Source organism: Adiantum capillus-veneris, chromosome 13, assembly GCF_014529385.1.
Source record: "Adiantum capillus-veneris isolate H3 chromosome 13, ASM1452938v2, whole genome shotgun sequence".
NCBI classification, from domain to species: Eukaryota; Viridiplantae; Streptophyta; class Polypodiopsida; order Polypodiales; family Pteridaceae; genus Adiantum; species Adiantum capillus-veneris.
Window position 1 is genome coordinate 56038381 of NC_140943.1, and position 15324 is coordinate 56053704.

Genomic DNA, 15324 nt, shown 5'->3' on the forward strand with positions numbered 1-15324 from the left:
CCCAATGCATAAATGTTTCTTGCTTTTGTGTATGCATCTGTGCATCGTGGATCGTATAGTTCTGGAGCAATCCACGGTTGCTTAGCAATCTTGGCATTCCCTGCTCTCTGTGCCTCCAAAACTATAGAGTCTGATTGTGCGCTTGGATGCAGATAATTAATTGCGGCGCGCTTAGCTGGTGTTCTAAGCATCATACCCCAATCAATGATTCCAATGCGTGGTTTATTGGTGCGAGTAGAGTCCAACATTATTTTGAATGGGTGAAGATCATTGCACTCTATACCTGCCGAGTGGGCAGCCGCAACGCCGTCGATTAAGGCGCTTGATCACTGCTTTGATCCGCACTGTGTCTATCTCTTGTATAGGAATATTTGCTACAGGCAATGACCTCCAGCCGTGTTGTAGCCTGTGCATTTATCGTCTCAACAATCCGTGAGCAAATGGTAAGTGGCACATCATGTCGTCCACGGTACCCCCATTGTAGTATGGGAATATTGTGATCCAAGGAGCTTCAGTAGTAAAGCCAATGCACCTTACAATGGAGGGGTTGTAAAATATTGCAAGGAAATATTGATAAAAATTGAAAACAATCTTCACTTAAAATTGCAGTCTATTACACGTGTAAAATGCAGATCAAACAAGTGGTTTATAAGAACTTAATTTAGATCAAACAATACATGTTAACAGTCTAGCATATTTCAGCATATATTGAATTTTTAACTTATATTTTTCTCCGTGCGTACATACTAGTTCAAACAAAGCACACACCAACTTAAAGACTCAAAAACATTTAAAACATTGGAAGTATACAAATCGCACTAGCAAATTGTGTTCACACACCTTTTTACATAGAGTTTATGTAAATGTAGCAATAAAAAAAGCGATGATAATTGATGCTCTTTAAAAAGATACAAAAGAACATTTAACATGCAAATTGTATGCAAATTCTTTTTTACAGAGAATTTATGTAAATGAAGCATTAAAAATAGCGATAATGTTTGAGGTCCTTTAAAAAGATAAAAAAGAATATTTAACATGCAATTTGTGTGCAAATACTTTTTGCATATAATTTATATAAATGGAGCATTTAAAATAGCTGTGATTAATAAATAAAGTATTCTTTTGAATATGACTAGCTAGTATATAATTTCATATGGACAATTAAAAACAACAAAATCAAACAATTCATACATTTGTATATGAAATACTCTTCACAGTCGCATTATTGACCAAGTATTTCATATTCTTAATACTTAAAAAATTAACTGCACATGCACATACAAATTATATGACGTTCGTACGATTGGGTTAATGACCTGAACGCCACATTTCTACAAAAACAGATGCTTCTAACAAACGACACTCTATAGCCGCGTTACGGACCGAGTGCTGCCTGAATCTAAGGAGAAATAATGGCTTGTGTACGAACATCATATAGCCGCGTTACCGATCGATGCCCATATGTTTTTTGGATAATGGAAAGGGAAGTTGACTTACCATAAGGATACTAGATTCGCCGTGTTACCGATGTAGTACCCAGACAATAAGCCAATACTTATCACAAGGACACCATCTTCCCCGCGTCACTGAGGTGATGCCCCTGTGATAAGCATTGTTCCGTAGAACAGCTCACACACACACTCCCATTGTGTGGTAAGGTACTTCATCACTGCCCTGCAATACGACAAAAGGCACGCTATCACACAACGCACACACACACACACAACACATACCCGGATTGTGTGGTCAGGTACTCCGCTACTGTCGCACACTGGGACGCAGAGCACGCTCCCACACGACCCCCCCCCCCCCCCCCCCTCTCTCTCTCTCTCTCTCTCTCTCTCTCTCTCTCTGAAGATGAAAGCAAGAAATAAGACCCAGCGGGCCCAATCGAGCCCGCATAGATATAATTCTACGAGCTCACCGGGCTTTTTAGTATTCCCGGTGGGCCTACAGCAAAAATGGAAGAGCCCGGTGGAAATTTAGTGGGTTTCAGGTCACCCCTTAACCGGATTCTTTGTGACCATGTTTAGTGTAATCATGTAAATCTGTCAATAAGACCTTGTGATCACACAAAATTTGTTGTAATTACGTAAATATTAAATCCCTGGTGTAAATCTCAAGAAAGTGAATGCAGCTACCATTAGAGACAACTTTCCTCTTCCAATCATTGAGCATGTTTTAGAACGAGTTGTAGGAAAAGAATCTTACTGCTTTTTAGATGGATTTTTGGGATACAATCAACTTTTAGTTGATCCCAAAGATAAACATAAAACTGCCTTTGCAATTGAATGGGGTATTTTTGCCTATCGGGTTATGCCTTTTGGGTTAACTAATGCTCCTGCCACCTTTCAAAGATTGATGAGCCATGTTTTTAAAGAATATCTTCAGAATTTCTTGGAAGTATATATGGATGGTCTATGTGTACATTCATCAATCCAGGCTGATCATTTTGAACACCTCAAAAAGGTATTCGAAAAATGTAGACTTTATAGGAATTGCTTAAATCCTGAAAAGTGTACATTTATGGGCAAACAAGGAAAACTTCTTGGACATATAGTGTCTAAAAATGGCATAGCTACTGATATGGATAAAATTCATGTTATTGCTAAATTGCCTAGATCGACAACAATCAAAGGGGTTTAAACTTTCATGGAACATTGTGGATATTACAAACGATTCCTTTACATGTACTCTATAATTGCAAAAACCATGTACAACTTGATTACACTCTTTGAATGGACTGATGAGTGTGAAGAATCCTTCATGAATCTTAAGCAAGCTCTCACTTCAGCCCCAATATTGGAAGCACAAGATTGAAATAAGATATTCCACATACATGTAGATGCTTCCAATTTTGCCATTGGGTGTATACTAGCTCAACCACGAGACATAAAAATTGATTTTCCTATTTCTTATGCTAGCAGACAGTTGAGTTATGACAGAGAAAAACTATACAACCATCGAAAGAGAAGGATTAGGAATGATCTATGCCATAAAAAAGTATAGACATTACCTATTAGCCAACAAGTTTGTGTTCTTTGTGGACTACCAAGCCTTATTGTACTTGGTCAACAAGCCATGCAACACAGGAAGAATAGTGAGATGTTTCATCATTCTTTTGGAATTTGATTTCACTATAGTTGTAAAAAGGGGCACCACTCACCAAAGAGCAGATCATTTATCAAGGATTATTTCAGGAGGACCACCAAAGGGAGTAGACGATGATCTACTAGATGCATATCTATTCTCTGTGGAAATGATACCCCAATGGTTGGAAAATATGGTATCATTGATGACCATAGCTCGAGTGGATTTGCAAATACCACTTCCTATTATACGAGGATTAATTGAGCAATCGGCTATGTATCAATTTTACTAGCTGGAAGGCTCTACAAAAGAAATCGAGATGGAATATTTCTTTTGTATATTAATCCTGAGGAGAAAACCCAATACCTAGGTCAAGCACATATTACCATAGTGGGACTTCACTTTGCGGAAGACCAAACTATGCAGCGGACCTTGAGACTTGGAGTATTTTCCAACCATGAGGAGTAATGTTCACTCATTTATAAAAAAATGTCCTCAATGCCAGAAACAAGCACCTATACCTCATGTGACATTGTTCCAATATCACTTGTTCCTAAGTGGAGTAACTATTTAGTTACTTACTTATCAACCCGAACATTTCCTAAGGATATGAGTAAACACCGCCAAAGAGAAACTGAAACCAAAGCAAGAGACTATGATCTTATTAGAAACCAATTGTATCAAAGGGAAAAGGATCAACATCTGCGTCTTTGTACAAATATAGACGGATATAGTCCCATTATAGAACAAGCACATGTTGGATTAGCTGGAGGTCACTTTTCTAGTGAAAACACCACTAGAGAAATATTAATGGCAAGTATATGGTGGCCAACAATTTTTGCAGATGCCAAAGAATATGTTCGAAGGTGTGATGCATGTCAACGAGCAAAAATGCCAATCTGTTTAGATAGCATGCCTTTAAGACCGATGATGGGGTCTAGAGATTTTGCAAAATGGGGTATAGAATTTGTTGGGCCAATACAACCACCTGCTTATAGAACCCAAGCTCAATATATCATTGTAGCTACGGACTATTTGACCAAGTGACGGACTGTACACAACGAAGCTGGCATCCTTCACACTCTTCCATTGTCTGCCCGCCATCACTAGACTTGGACAGCCTCTGTTCACACAAAGCACCCAATGTTTTGGGCTTTTCCACCCTCGAAGGGTTTGTTCCCAATGAGACTCCCGCCAGGGCAGATGAGAAGCATGCAACCCAAGCAAGGCCTGCTAAGAGGCCATGTGTTGTAGAAATTTTTTGAGATCATTGATACCGACAACTCAAGAAATCAGCATGCCAAAGCATCTTGATGGTACAATAAAGCAAAGAGCACACAAGCTACAAGATTTTTTCTTTGGGAAACAGCAACAGGAAACCTCGACCACAGAAACCCATGAGTTAATTGCTCAAGACCCAACTCTTGCACAACATAATTTTTTGAATTGCATTGATCTTCAAACCATGCTAGAGCCAACCAAGGCTATTCATAGACATGCTTGTTCAACCCATGCACACAGTGGTCCCGGAGTACGCCATCTAGGAGGGGTGGAAGGGAACTAAGTAATTAAGGGTAATGTTTGAAGAGGGAGAAAAAAGTTGGATGTTAACGTGTGATTTGTTGCAGAATTACCTAATAATGCCCTTAAAAAATCAATCAACTGGAAAATTCTAACCGATAACATCTCCCTGATGAGTGTACACAGTGTATATACTATCAGAAAATCATAAAAAATAGTCCTTTTTTATTATTTTCATCATTTTTTTAATATTGGAGCTTAGAAATGGAAAAATCCACCAAAAATTAATAAAGCAGTGTTTATCAATTGTTTATTTTTCACTTTTCTTTTTAGTGCATTTTATTAATTTCTTTGATTTTTTCAATAAACAAGTCAAAAATTAATAATAAATAGCAAATGAGCTCAGATGGAGAAACTGAAGATACGCTGACCAGAAGAACAAGGCGGATATGCACAAAAATTTTCAATCGAATTGACAGATGGAAGCGGGAAGCCTAAATTAGGCCACCAAGGCCTACTTTTGCAAATTCTTGCAGAATGAGCTAACGGAATCTGATTGAAGAAATTTTTGAGTCTAACACAGATTTCACGGCCTAGTAGGACTAACAGAGAGATTTGGTGAAAAATAGTTTGGGAAGTCCGAGTATAGATATCCAAGGTAGCCCAAAATCACCTCATTTCCACTAGTCACTCTTGGAGGAGAGAGCTTTCTGCCTTATTTGCGCGCGATTTTCGAAGTCTACAGTCGTCCATTTACAGCGCCGTCTCACACGAGACATGAGGGGTGAGTTCTAAACTTATCAATGAACAATTCTATATGGCCGGGTAGGAAGTCTAGGCTCGGAAAAAAATCCTAGAAACCCAGTTGGCACGAATTCCTATACACAAAATAGACCATAGCGGCCTGTCAACTCAACCGAATTGGACAAGACTTGAACTGTAGCATATCCCTATATAATAGAACATTTCCATATCACCAAATGACCATTTGGTAGGGGTCGGGAGGGGTTCCAAGTAAATAATCTAGGTTTTTGCCATATGCCAGAATTGGATTCTGACTCCATGGGCAGCTTATAGACAAGGTCTATACACAATGTACCTAGATGGTTTCATGGAAACAATCAAGGGAAGCTCTTAAACAGTAGAAAACAACTCGAAGGCTAAAAAGAGTCAAATTTGACATATGAAGTCAAACTGACTTCGAATGGTTGAACTCGAATGGGCCAAAACTGGACGAGTAGCATCAGGACTATGTAGCGGACAAGTCCATAGCTTCAAAAGTGACTAACCAACTCTACATGCCAAGTAGTCGCAAAAATCGATGGTTTCAGAGTCGACAAGAGAATGAAGTGATGCTGACAAGACCGAACTTTACCAAATTCATTTTAGGACTTGTTTTAGATGTATTAACGATGTTTAGGTCATCAAATTGTCAATTCTTGCAAAACAAAAGTGATTGTAGTAAATAATCGTGATTATTTACTTTTATGCTTGTTTGGATTGAATTTCATCTTTTCACTTCACCTATCACTTGTACACATCTATTACATGCCACATGTCAAGTATGAGCCAAAATGATAAAAAAAAAACTCTGAATTTGTTAAAAAAATGTACCAAAGTCTTTTCAATCCAATTTTGAGTTAACTGTCACATTTTTTGATCCAAATCACCCCATATCTCACACACAAACTCTACATCATGTCTACAACCAAGTTGCAACAAAAAAAGTACATTTTGATGAAAAACTCAACAATCATGATTATTTTATTTTTTTGCCAAAATGGATGCAATTTGCAGCTTTGACCTTATGGGACCAAAGCACATGATGTCCCAAGCCCACTCACCAAGTTTGAGCGAGTTTGGATCTCAAAAACTCAAAATCTCTTTATATGAAACAACCCAAACTTCTAAACAACCCCAGGTAGAGCCTAAAGACTAGGAAACAATGATGAAGTCATCATGCAGGTAAATGAGTATGCAAAGCAAATGCAGCTGATGACAGACAAGATGAGAACATTAGCACTTAGCCGTAGGCTAAAGAGCTGAAGCAAGTGACTGATGCTCTACAAGGAGAGCTAGAAGACAGAATGAACGTCATTGAAGATCTTCAAGGGAAAATTAAAGATCTGAAAAAATACACCAGATTGCAAAGGAGAAACAATAGAAAGAGCTGAAAGATCTCCTGACAAAGTTATCTGATGCATACAAAAGCAAAGATCAACAACTGACAGAAGTAATTAATGAACTTTTAACCACTACTCTATCAGTACAAAAGATTCAAGTGTAGCTTGATGTAGCTAATGCCTCTTTGCAGTACTCCGAGCAACGAATCAATGATCAAGCGGTATTCCTAAGACAGATAAGAGAAAACCCCGTTGTAGCCTCAATCAAGGGAACATATAAAGTCTACAAGACTTTAGAAAAGAGAACCAAGGACCATGAACTTGAGCTGAAGATAGAACAAATGCAAAGACAAGACCTTGCACTGATGCGGGTTCAAAGAGAAGAGCAATTGCTCAAGGAAATAGAAGAATTAAAGAGAGTCAATCAGCTGCTAAGAGAGGAACAAACAGAAACTTAGGAGGAGGCAGGAACCTCTTAACAATCAACCATAGAAATACCATCAGTTTCTTTTGCTGATATGGAAACACAACCGTCAGAAGGGCTAGCATGAGAGTCAGACTTCCAAGTACCAATCACTAAAGCCGAGCAAGTGCCAATGTTCCAGCTTTCTAAAATTGAGGAAGATGCACTGAAAGAGCAGATTGTCCAAGAAGCAGATGATGAATAGAAAGAAACAATGGATTGGGAGTTGAGAGTTATCCACTCAGTAAATGTAACTCAACTCACTCCCAACCAAATCAATGCTCAATGGCATCATCAATCACTGCCCTACCCATTGATAAAGGTGGAGCTACTGCAAGTTAAGGAAAGACTTTACAAGGATATGCAAGGAGAAGTCTCAGATGATATCTACCCAAAATGGAGAAGGAACTGGTTGAACAAGAATTCTAGATACCTAATTTTGTTCACAAGAGCACCTGCAGCCATACAAAAGGACCCTACATTCTATCATGTACCAAGGGTAAGGACATGGAAGGCACATGATGCACTGAATAAGAAGAGGCAAACATGGCTAAATTACACACGACTAACAGCTCTAGAGCAGGGACCAGCAACAGAAGAAAACATGGTGAAAACCTTAACGGGCACCATGACCTTCTTCAAGAGCCTTTCTAACCTCTCATGTGCAATGCTTTGTAAGATCTGCAAAATGTTGCTCACCTGCATTCAAACTTTTCACGAGCCTGAGCAAGCAGGAGCACTATGGATGTCTTTCCTCAAAGGCAACAAAGGTCTATGCTATGATTTAAGTGGACATCATTCAGAAGAAGTCCTCTACGACTTCTACACCATATATATGTTTCTGCCATCTAGCAATATGTTGGCATTTGAAGAGGCATTCTATACAGGTTTCTTCACATGGCGGATGAAGATATTTGGACCAGTGATCTGCAGCAACCTTACATCAAGGTTTGTTGGCTATTCAGCCATTGAACTTAAAAACAGAGTCACCATGCAGTTTTGCAAGTACATGACAAAGAAAGACGAATTAAATAGGAAAGAGCCGTACATGCGCTTGCCATCAACCTGAAGACTACTTCAGTCCATGAAGCTGTGTCAAGGGACGACACAGTCGAGGGGGGGGGAATGTTAGCAGCAAGTTAACTCGGATAACATTTTTTGGAGCTTTTATTGTAAAAACACTTATTATTTTGATAAATGGGAAATGTTGTAACTTCTACTTTCCACATAAATAGTGTAATTGATGAGCCGCGGCTACAAGCTTTTAGATTGTATCAACCTATCTTTAGCTAGAGCTCCCAAATTATTGATTTTGACTACAAAGACCTTAGCTAAGGTATAAAAGCCAATTTTTGTAAGTATTTTGTAAGTTTTTGGATAATAGAACACAGGGTGAGCTTACGGTGCTCACTTCTCTCCTTCTCGTGCTTCTTACTCCCTTCTCAGTTGTCACATTGTAGTGCCGTCTATTGCGTTACAATTGTAGGTAAGAGCTCTACGCATTGACGTAAACATCTCATGGTAAATTGTAGCTATTGACGTCACCAACCCGTGGCCTAATTTCATTATAAGTAGGAATTTAAGCTAGGAAATCACAAAATAAGCATAGGCGGGGTATTGGGGCATCATTGCTAAGCATTCAAATGCATTTAGGGTCAAAAACGACTAGGTTAAAAACTCACTGCTATTAATAATTGTGATTTTGACACTTGATCTAAAGTGAGATTTGAGACCATAAGCATGTGTGCTTAGGTCTTACAAACATGTCCTAGAAGTTTCATAACGTTTGGATGTTGTTTGATGCTGTAACGGTTATGATTTGTTTACCGATTAGCGAATAGCTTTTGATGATTTTTGTCATTTGAGTGTAGCTTGAGGTAGGTGCGAGTTGTCTGTTGTTTTCCAAGAGGTTGACAACCTCTTGTAGCCTCTATGCACTAGTTGAGTCAGCTTCGTCCCATGGATTAATCATTATGTTTGTGGCTCTCGCTATGTCTGCAATAAGATATGAGTGAGGTTAGACACCCGTCCCACATAAGGAAAAAAAGAAGATGCGTTGCCATTATTGTAAAGATAATGATCACTTAATCAAACAATATCCAAAATTGAAGGCAAAAGAGGCTAAGAAGAAAGAGGTTGGATCCACTACAGGGTCCAATACAAGTGCAGTGATTGTAGAGTCTTCTGTCAAAGGGGATTGTGATGCTGATGTTGATGTAGAATGGGCATTTACTGCAGAGTGCATTTTTTGATCCTATTGTCCATGATGCATGCCTGTCAGTTGCTACAGATTCACTGTGTGGTATTTTGATAGTGGTGCTACAAAGCACATTACCTCAGATCGTGATTTGTTTACCTCTACTGAGTCTATCCCTCATGGGAATACGGTGACTTGTGCCAACAATGCCTCTTATCCTATTTAAGGAGTTGAAAATATTGTAACACCATTTTAGATAATTTGGGAAAATCCCGTTTCCCAAATTCTAAATGTGTATGCTAGGATTGTGTTATTTAATGATTTCTAAGCTTTAGTTGCCTTTAATTTAGATAAATTATCATGATTGTATGAGTCTATTTTAATTTCTCTACTATAAAATTTAAGAATAAACCTCCAATATAGTTTTTGGAAAGAGGATTTGTATGACATCAGTGCTTTTCAAAATTCAACAAATGCTTCTAGAAGTAGCTTCTCAAAAAATGAGGTGTCAAAAAAACCAATTGATATGATTTTAAAGCAGCATATAGATTAATTACAGCAATTAAAAAAGATAATATGTAAAGGCAAATACTATTAAACACTCTTGTCATAATTTGGTGACCTTAATCCATGTATAACAAAATACTTGGTCATGGTTTTGTAGCATGCTATCAAGTTTTAAATACACTATAATTTAAACAACATTCAAACTAATATTTCACAGTTAAAAAGTCAAAACAATACTATATAGTATCCTATGGCTATAAGACCATGAGATGCCATCTATTGCACCTATGGCCTTAAGGTCATATGGTGCTCTTTGTAGACATGTCTATGACTTTAATATGTCTCTTTATAACCTCAAAGCCATAGGGTTAGGATTGTTAGCTGGTCCCAACGTACAAAGAGGTCCAGTCCTTCAAAGCCATATGGGAATTTATTTATGTGCCACCCTATGTCCCTAAGGATGTAGATTGTCTTAGGGCCACAAAATGTTTTTTATGCCAATAAGAAACCCTTCTATGCTCTATGTTGGCACACTATGTCCCCAGGCGCACAAGGTGTGCCTCGTATGCTAGTTAGAAACCCTTTATTCTATATTTTGTCACCATATGGCCTTAGACCATAGGGTGCCCTCTGTGCTAGTAAGAAATACTCTATACTCTGTGTTTGCACCCTATGGACCTAGGGACACAAGGTACCCTCTATGCTAGTAAGAAATCCTCTACGCTCAATATTGAGACCATGTGGCCCCAAAGCCATAGGATATCCTCTATGGTAGTGAGAAAAACCCTCTATGATCTATGTTCACAAACAATTAAAAAATATAAACAATACTATAGAGTATCCTATGGCCCTAAGACCATAAGATGTCATCTATTGCACCTATAATTCCATTTGGTATTTTATTTAACTATACAAAGTTAGATGAGACACTTACTTAGATAAACTATCATAATTCTAACTTTGAAATTATTTCTTAACATAAAACTACAATATAAAAACTCCTAATATAAGTTTGTGCCAAAGAATCAATGTTAAGATGAAGATTTTTCACATCAAGTACATGCTTTAAAACTTCACTCAAAGGTTTTAGAGATGGTGTCTCAAAAAAAGAAGGTGTTTAAAAACACCATTTGATGTGAATAATACGCATTGTATACATTGATTATATCAAAATAGTATAAATTATAAACATAAAGATTACCACCAACTTGACAGTTTCATAAAAATGATGGTCTTCATCGCATATACAATAAAAGACTAACTAGAAAGAGTATGATATCTCCAAGATTGAAGGTGTTCAAAAAACACCGTTTTGTAACACTACCAAATGTCAAGAAATTTTGATTTTTTGGATCACTTAATAAAGACGATTAATAAGAAGAAAAAGGTAACAATACCATAGAAGCATCAAACAATGAAACCAAAGAACTTGAATGAGAGAAGTCTCCTGACAATAGGATGCACTTCATTAAAAAAATAGCTTAAAGATGTTTCAAGATATCCCACAACATTCCATCAAGTTTAAATTTTGAAAAGTACACATTGCCAAATACTTGGTAGATGCTATTTAGAATACTTAACTAGTACACTTAAAATGGCCTCCTTCTCTTGAGATTTTGAGTCCTTTGAGACATATAACATTGCATTACATAGTGAGTCTCGGGATCAGGATGGAACATTACAAAATTTCTTATGGTATAGTCTCTCTTGTCTTTAGCATACAACCATCCACATAACCATGGAACAATTTCATCTTTTAAAAAACTTTGAAGCAATTGAGTAGGTTGGTTCCAAAAATTTGGAAAAATCATATAAGTTCCTTGCATATTCCACATCACTCGATATGGACTATCATCAAATATTATAGTGTTGCCCCCATCTAAATAATCAAATAGCTTCCATATGGTCGAAAGATTTTTGTGATAGGCTCTTTTGTAACCGATCATGAAATTTGAATTTTGGCAGCACCGGTTATCCATAATCATCTTGAATTTGTGACTTTGTGTAGGAAAACAAGTCTTGATTATGTGTTGAGCTTTTTGTAAACGATGGCAGCTCCAAATCCAAACCTCAAACAACTCAAAGCAAAATCTTAAGAAATACTCTGCATCTGGATGCACCGCATACACCTCATTGTTATCTTCTACAATGCACATGTACTTGGTCCAAGTTGGCCTTGATTAAAGCTCAAATGTTGCAAGAAGCACACTGTTAACCCTCACGGCACACGGACACCCTATGATCTATAAACGTTGTATTATTTAGAGTCAGGTACCGGGCTTGTCGGACCAATAGGAAAAGGGTAAGAGTGATCGCCGATGAGAGGCGCACTCTAACACGAACATGCTAGGGTTAGTTGGCTAAGCATGGGCGCCCAAGTGTGAATGGGGTGAGCTCATATAAAAGCCAACTAAACCTAAAATTCACTCATTCTCTCATTCGTGCAATAGAAGAGTGCTCTTGCTCCATCTCCATCTCCATCTTCTTCTTCTTCACCTCCTTGTGTGTGTGTGTGTGTGTGTGTGTGTGTGAGAGAGAGAGAGAGAGAGAGAGAGGGAGAGTGTGTGTGCGATCGAGCATTACGAAGGCACGACGGCGGCGAAGCGGTTGAGCGCGGCACGACTACAGCTTCTTCTTCATTGCGGCGAGGAATCCACCACGAAGGAGAGCGTAGAGCGGTGAGTGACACACCCTTTGCTTTCTTGAGCTTGCTAGTTTAGGCTTGTTGTGTACTTGGAGCCATTTGTGGCTCGCACACGGTGTATTGGCAAGTCCCTTGCTTCGACAGTGCGGCAAGGAGCACACATTTTTGGCGCCGCTGCCGGGGAAATGCCCTACACTAAGCTCGATTAAGCACTTTGCGCTTTCTTGTGGTGCAATTTCTATCATAGGAAAGGCAGGGAATGAGTGTGTGTAGTTGTGTGGAGATTTCTGTTTTCTGCGTTTTTTACGTTTTCTGGTTTGCACTGCACAGTTAGAATTTCTTGCGTTTTTGCATTTTTTGCATTTTCTGGTTCTGTCAAGTTTCAATTTCTGCATTTTCTGCATTTTCTGTGTTAAATTTTTTGCATTTTCAATTTCTGCAATTTTTGCATTTTCTGCATAAAATAAAATAAAAATAATAATTTAAATTTTTTGGAATTTTTTTTTGAAAAAAAAAATCCGAAAAATAAAAACTCGAGTGAGGGGGAGGTTAAATTTTCGAAAATAAAAAACGTGAGTTATAAAAACGGACGGGTTTGTTTGTATAAAAGATAGATCGAGATCGGTTCCCCAAGCCCAAGCCCAAGCCCAGGCCCAGGCCCAGGCCTCAATCCTCAGTCTTTTGATATATACTAGACTCACTCTTCTATATATACCCTACCTCCTCAAGAGAGAATGAGAGCATGTGGGGCAAGTCCTCCACTCTCCTCCTTTCTCTTCCCACTTGCACCCTTAGACTTTCTAGTTTGGGCCTAGTTCCCTACTGGAAATTGACAGTTTTAGGGATTCCGAGGGCATAGAGTGACCAAACGGAGGGCTGTAAAGCACGGCACGACCCTCTGACCGAGACGCTCGTTTTGAGCTATCATACGCTCTATTCTATAGCCGAGTCAGAAAAAAAGGACCAAAAAGTCAAATTAAGGGAAGACTTGGGTTGCAAAACACCCAAAAATACTAGGTGAGCAGCCTTCACGGGCACTCACTGACACTTCTAGGGGATCAAGTCATATGAACCTACGCTCTGGACGAGTGTTAGAGCACGATCACATTGGTAGTGCCTCTGTTCATACGGACACCCATTACCCATCCACGATAGGCTCTAGACCCTCAGCGGGGACACAAGGTAGCACCACCCAAGACCCTAAAATAGCCGCTAGTGATTCCTCCTCCGACTCAGAAATCATGGAAGTATACCCTACCCAAAACACTGAGAGGGAAGGCCATGCACCTCTCGAAGCTCCACAGCCTAGTACTAGTATGTTTAGCCGTTTCATGGAAACATTAGGTAGAGCTACTCGCTCGGAACGTGATGCAAATGAAGCACACGAAGGGGGTGGGGAAGTGGACTCTCCTTTCACATCTCACGTGGACCCCACACCCCCAAAGAGTGTCCATATGGATATCCTACCTGGGATGACTGAGTCGGACAATGTGGATTGGGTCCACCTAGCAGCAACCATAGACACTTGGGGAAATAGGGGGACAACCTGGGTAACACCTGAGGGGGATGAAATGCCTATACCCTTAAATATGCTACAAGCAATGCATATCGTTTCTGACAAGACTCATCCTAATGTAACGAAGAAAACATACAAGTGGGTCCCTAAAACTTCTTTAGTGACCATAACTAGTGCTAAAAAACAGAAGCCTTGTAAGAAACGTACCACTCGCTCCAAGAAAGTAAGAAAATGTTGCGATGGATCCCTAAACGACTATTGGAAGCCCAAGGCTACTATCAAGGAAATGATCAAATCTGGGTGCCAAAACGTAGATTGTGCTCTTACCTATCACCTGACCCAAGTGAGCCCAATCCCGTAGCTCCAAAACGAATCAATGATCGTGGAAAGGGAAAGATCACAGAATGCTACACACCTAGTCCAGAGCTAGTTTGGGTACCAAAGAAAGAACGATTTGTTCCACCTAGCTCAGGAAGGGGGGAGTCCCATGAAGCTTCTAGCTCCTCATGTAATACATCCATAGAGGTAAAAACTTCTACACAGCCTCCATCTATAGTAGTGGACCTCCATGAAGCTACAAAAGAATCCACACCTCCCAGTGTTCAAGAATCACCTGATGAACCACTTCAAGTTCGATCCTGGGAGAGTACCTTACCACCCTTGCAGCTTGACGAGGCACCTAGGGTAATAGAAAACTACTGGCAAAAATCCTCACCTATTACCAACTGGAACAATTGGTTTCAAAGGGTGACAAGCTCATTTCAAATGGTATGATCTACCCAAGGAAGGGGGGAGTGTTTGTGGACATCCATCATTCACTTTCTTCCCTCTCAACCTTTCTCCCTGACCTCTATATCTCCCAATCTTAGGGAATGTACATATAAAGCTTTATACTCACAAAAAAAAAAAAAAGAGCAAGAGCAATTAGCAAACGAGTATGCACATTAAAAGTCAAAACATTGACTCAGACCTACACATGTCACATCTGGTACAGTGAAACAAAAACCTATGCCATAAAACACCTTTGATCCTCATCACTTGAGTGATGGAGGGTAGGTAAGATTAGTACGATAGGAGTGTTTCTGTTTTAGAGTTGAGAGATTAGCGAAGTTCTCTTTTCCCACTAATGTACCTCCTGGAGGTATTCCTTTTGTTTCCTAGCGTGTACAGAAGCGTGTTGCAATTGATAGGATTTGGACCTGCATGGAATCTTTCTCTCGTTCACACTTCAGATCAAGCGCGACCATCAACACAAACATGTGT

General features: G+C 39.2%; 1 pseudogene; it reads right to left on the bottom strand.

Moving 5' to 3' along the window:
- Positions 1-267: 267 nt before the first annotated feature.
- Positions 268-15324, bottom strand: part of LOC147444040 (uncharacterized) — a 63309-nt pseudogene continuing 48252 nt past the window's right edge.